This window comes from Aegilops tauschii, chromosome 2, assembly GCF_002575655.3.
Source record: "Aegilops tauschii subsp. strangulata cultivar AL8/78 chromosome 2, Aet v6.0, whole genome shotgun sequence".
NCBI classification, from domain to species: Eukaryota; Viridiplantae; Streptophyta; class Magnoliopsida; order Poales; family Poaceae; genus Aegilops; species Aegilops tauschii.
The window spans coordinates 11,178,998-11,184,997 of record NC_053036.3 but is presented as its reverse complement, the minus strand read 5'-3'; the positions used below and the strand labels follow the sequence as shown (position 1 = coordinate 11,184,997).

The 6,000-nt window shown below is 45.9% G+C and overlaps 1 pseudogene; it reads right to left on the bottom strand.

The window, feature by feature from the left end:
- Positions 1-222: 222 nt before the first annotated feature.
- On the bottom strand, positions 223-2,567 carry LOC120973308 (protein FAR1-RELATED SEQUENCE 5-like; annotated as a pseudogene).
- Between the last annotated feature and the right edge of the window lie 3,433 nt (positions 2,568-6,000).

Below are 6,000 nucleotides of genomic sequence, written 5' to 3'. Positions count from 1 at the left end.
TTCTTTTTCTGGTCGAAGTTGATCACAGCCTAAGCTCTGTTGCTCTAGCCATGCTAGCATCTGTCTTCATTGCAGCTTTTAGGTAGGGACATTCTTGCACAACATGACCTTGCTCTTCACAGTAGGGACATTTTTTGACCCCCATTGCAGCCTTCAAGTACTGGCATGTTTGGACACCGTGACCTTCTTCGTTGCAGTACGAGCAAGGAGGCGCTTTCTTCTTTAGTCCAGGTTTTCCTCTGGGCTTGGTTTGCTTCTTTTCATCTTTCTTAGCTTTATTCTTATGTGCATCTTCTCGTTGCTCAAGAAGAGTCTTTCTCCTCTTTGATTTTTCAGTCGGATGCCCTTTTTTGGAACACGTGCGGGCTTCTGAAGCATGGCATCACCATCAGGTTGCGGCACAGTGGTTGGCTCGGGGGTTTGTTGTTGCTGTTGCATTGCTTGCCGCTGATTTGCTTCCTGTTGTTCTGGGAGTGCCCCTTGCTTTGCTGCAGCTATGAGGGGCTCAAGTTGGTGAGCTGCATCATTCATTATTTTGTAGGCAATATCGTTGCTGCAAGCTTGTGAAGCCAACCATGTATACTTTCTGCACAAGGCGTTGTACTTGAGAGTGTTGGTTGCAGGGTGCCCAAAATCTAGGAGACATCCACCACCACTCATTGCCGTTGTCGCAGCTTCTGACCACCTCTCTAGCATGTATCTTTGTGGAATTTTTTGGACATTGAGATGCACCATTACCCTTATGATGTGTGCACAAATAATCCCATTCATCTCAAAACAGTTGCAGCTGCATTCAAACTTCTCCTCTGCCAACACAACATTCACTGAAAATATTCGGGGGTTCTCAAAGTAATTTGAGTGCAGCTCAAACCTCACGCTTGCATTGTCAAGAGCAGGGGCCAGGTTCATGATGAAGCCTGTTGATGCCATGACCTCTTTTTGAAACTTGAGAAACACGCTTCAGGTACAGAAGTGAACTGCTTGGCGCTCAAAGTTGTACCTGAATGTTGCAATGAAAAGGTCAATGATTTTGAGTTTTTCAAGTTCCCTGTTCTAACTTTTTCTCTCTACAAAGCACACACATACCTTGAGTAAAGTGGTGCAGTTGTTGCGTGTCCTATGAAAGCTTGATTGTCTTCACGGTCCAACATTGTTTCTTGAAGCACCTCATATTGACGTACAAATCTCCAGACAGAGTCTTGAGGGTTGACAAATGTCTTGAAGTAGGAGTTGAGACCCTCAGACCGCCCTGTAGTTCTTGTAAATGGGAAGAAGTTCTTTCGGAAGTATGCTGGAGCCCACATCTCTCGCGTACGCCACATGTTGCTTATATGTCTGTTGTCAACCAAGTCAAAGCAATGCAGCATATGCTGCCAATTCTCCTCAAACTCATCCACCGTCTCCGAATCATTGATAACCCCATAGAAAACCTGCTCAAAAATTTCATCCATGCTCAGGATCCTACCCAACTTTTCCCTTGCTTTTCGCTGGACGTGCCATTTGCAGCACCTATGCACTGTGTTTGGGAAGACATCTTTTATTGCTGTTTCCATTGCCTTGTCCTGGTCAGTCATTAGGTGCAACGGGTGCTCATTATTCATTGCAATCATCCAATGTTGAAACACCCACTTGAAAGTTTCTATTTGTTCATTTGGCACCAAGGCACAACCTAGCAGCACGGTTTGCAAGTGGTTGTTCACACCAACAATAGGAGCGAAAGGCAGATTGTACCGATTTGTGCAAAATGTTGTGTCAAAGAACACACAATCTTTGTACTTTGGGTACAATGCTCTTGTCCTTCCATCCACCCAAAATAGAGCTGTCACTTCGTTTGTTTCTTTGTCAACTTCTGCTGCATAGTATAATTGAGCATTCTCAGCTTGACGCCTCTTAAAGTAAGCAACCGTCATATCCATGTCCTGAAATGACTGATTTTGTCGCAGCTTGGAACGCGAATTTGAAACATCCCTCTTCACATATGGCAGTTTGCTCTGGTCTCCGCCATGGACCATTCCAAGCATTCCCATGCAATTTGTAGTTGACAAGTTTACATCATGCATTGTCATCAGTAGTTGGTAATCTTCTTCTGGAATTTTGCGGTGTGAGCGGTAGAACCTCACAATCTCCTCATGCTGCATCAAAGGGTGTGTATGCTGTGCAACAAAGTAGGTAACAACCCACTTATTGCCCCTGAGGCCAACAATCATATGAGCTTTGAAATCATAATGCATAATCCGATTCCTCTGACGCTTGACTGTCACATGCATTTCAACCCCGGCCTGCTTGCTTGATGAGCTTCCCCCTGCTGCAATTCCTTCCGAGTGGCTGCTTGTCTCACATGTAGTCTCCGGTTTTCCAGCATGCACACATTGGAAGACCCTCTTGATAAGTTGTTGTGGACCTTTCTTCTGGCTGTTTTTTGAGGAAGCTATGCGTGAGCAAAAGCCCGTTCCAAATGCGTAGTCATTATAGAACTTTTGGGCATCTTCAATTGAGTCAAATTCCATGCCAACATAGGGCAGAAGTGGCTGAGATGAAATATCATCATCCTCATCTGCATCATGCATTCCACCATGAGTGTTTAGGACACCATCTAAATCCCCACCACCATGACTTGTGAAAGGTTGCCGAACAAAACTCTCCTCATTTGCCGCCCCATCTTCGGTATGCTACATCATTGCAACAACAGTAGAACAACACCATCAGTAGCAGTTGAACAGTATTGAGGTCAACATTTCTTTGCAAGAGAAACATTTTTTATAGATGAAACATTTCAACATGTATATCAGTAGTATATTTTTCATTGCAGCATGTTTATAAGATCTATAGGTAGTAATGTAGTAGTACATTTTACGACATGTTTTGGTGCTGCATAACTTTTTTATCAACTTCAAATAACTTTTTTTTTCATCATAGAGTTTTTGTGCTTGCTGAAATCCATAGACTAACACCACTATAACATGCATAAGGTCTCTAATCTACTACTGTTTTTTGCTATTTTCAGCAGCAAAAATATTTTTCTGAAGCTGAATTTTCAACATTTTTTTGCAATATCTGAAATCTAAAGCAAAGCAAACATTCAGTAGTCTTACATCCTCTGAATTTAAAGCAAGCAAACATGCAGTGCTATTGCATTCTCTGAATCAAAGCAACATTCAGGGTCACTAAAAGTAACCTTTTCCAATTTTACACAACCTTTTTTTCTTGTTACTGAACTGAACCAAAGCAACATAATGAGTAGTTTCAAACATTTTTGTTTTTTCTACTTTTTGTGAATTAAAACCAATTAGCATAGCAACATCCAATGAGCATAACTGGCAAATGTCAATGCAGCACATAAACAAGTGGAGGATTTCAGAGGATTTGGCAGCAGGGGAAGCTCACCCAATTTGCAGCGGATCCAGCCGGAGGAGCATCAGAGAAAACAATTGGAGGATCTCGATACATGCGCGTAGTAACTTCCACAACTTCTTTGTGTTCTACTCGTGCATAGTAACTACGCATAGGGCTGGCTCATGATGCCACTGTCGGGAATTGTAGCATAATTTAAAATTTTCCTACCCTCACCAAGATGCATCTATGGAGTCTACTAGCAACGAGGGGAAAGGAGTGGATCTACATACCCTTGTAGATCGCGAGCGGAAGCGTTCCAATGAACGTGGATGACGGAGTCGTACTCGCCGTGATCCAAATCACCGATGACCGAGTGACGAACGGACGGCACCTCCGCGTTCAACACACGTACGGTGCAGCGACGTCTCCTCCTTCTTGATCCAGCAAGGGGGAAGGAGAGGTTGATGGAGATCCAACAGCACGACGGCGTGGTGGTGGATGTAGCGGGTCTCCGGCAGGGCTTCGCCGAGCTTCTGCGAGAGAGAGAGAGGTGTTGCAGGGGAGGAGGGAGGCGCCCAAGGCTTAGATGTTGCTGCCCTCCCTTCCCCCCACTATATATAGGGCCAAGGGAGAGGGGGGCGCAGCCTTGCCCCTTCCTTCAAGGAAGGGTGCGGCCAGGGGGGAGTCCTTCCCCCCCAAGGCACCTCGGAGGTGCCTTCCCCCTTTAGGACTCTCCCTTCTTTCTTATCTCTTGCGCATGGGCCTCTTGGGGCTGGTGCCCTTGGCCCATATAGGCCAAGGCGCACCCCTTACAGCCCATGTGGCCCCCCGGGGCTGGTGGACCCCCTTGGTGGACCCCCGGACCCCTTTCGGCACTCCCGGTACAATACCGATAAAGCGCGAAACTTTTCCGGCGACCAAAATAAGACTTCCCATATATAAATCTTTACCTCCGGACCATTCCGGAACCTCTCGTGACGTCCGGGATCTCATCCGGGACTCCGAACAACTTTCGAGTTTCCGCATACATATATCTCTACAACCCTAGCGTCACCGGACCTTAAGTGTGTAGACCCTACGGGTTCGGGAGACATGCAGACATGACCGAGACGCCTCTCCGGTCAATAACCAACAGCGGGATCTGGATACCCATGTTGGCTCCCACATGTTCCACGATGATATCATCGGATGAACCACGGTGTCGAGGATTCAATCAATCCGTATGCAATTCCCTTTGTCAATCGGTATGTTACTTGCCCGAGATTCGATCGTCGGTATCCCAATACCTTGTTCAATCTCGTTACCGGCAAGTCTCTTTACTCGTACCGCAATGCATGATCCCGTGACTAACGCCTTAGTCATATTGAGCTCATTATGATGATGCATTACCGAGTGGGCCCAGAGATACCTCTCCGTCACACGGAGTGACAAATCCCAGTCTCGATCCGTGCCAACCCAACAGACACTTTCGGAGATACCCGTAATGCACCTTTATAGTCACCCAGTTACGTTGTGACGTTTGGCACACCCAAAGCACTCCTACGGTATCCGGGAGTTGCACGATCTCATGGTCCAAGGAAAAGATACTTGACATTGGAAAAGCTCTAGCAAACGAAACTACACGATCTTTTATGCTATGCTTAGGATTGGGTCTTGTCCATCACATCATTCTCCTAATGATGTGATCCCGTTATCAATGACATCCAATGTCCATAGTCAGGAAACCATGACTATCTGTTGATCAACGAGCTAGTCAACTAGAGGCTTACTAGGGACAGGTTGTGGTCTATGTATTCACACATGTATCACGATTTCCGGACAATACAATTATAGCATGAATAATAGACAATTACCATGAACAAAGAAATATAATAATAACCATTTATTATTGCCTCTAGGGCATATTTCCAACAGTCTCCCACTTGCACTAGAGTCAATAATCTAGTTACATTGTGATGAATCGAACACCCATTGCGTCCTGGTGTTGATCATGTTTTGCCCTAGGGAGAGGTTTAGTCAACGGATCTGCTACATTCAGGTCCGTGTGCACTTTACAAATATCTATGTCTCCATTTTGAACACTTTCACGAATGGAGTTGAAGCGACGCTTGATATGTCTGGTCTTCCTGTGAAACCTGGGCTCCTTCGCAAGGGCAATAGCTCCAGTGTTGTCACAAAAGAGAGTCATTGGGCCCGACGCATTGGGAATCACCCCTAGGTCGGTAATGAACTCCTTCATCCAGACTGCTTCCTGTGCTGCCTCCGAGGCTGCCATGTACTCCGCTTCACATGTAGATCCCGCCACGACGCTTTGCTTGCAACTGCACCAGCTTACTGCTCCTCTATTCAATATATACACGTATCCGGTCTGTGACTTTGAGTCATCCAGATCTGTGTCGAAGCTAGCGTCGACGTAACCCTTTACGACGAGCTCTTCGTCACCTCCATAAACGAGAAACATATCCTTAGTCCTTTTCAGGTACTTCAGGATATTCTTGACCGCTGTCCAGTGTTCCTTGCCGGGATTACTTTGGTACCTTCCTACCAAACTTACGGCAAGGTTTACATCAGGTCTGGTACACAGCATGGCATACATAATAGACCCTATGGCCGAGGCATAGGGGATGACACTCATCTCTTCTATATCTTCTGCCGTGGTCGGGCATT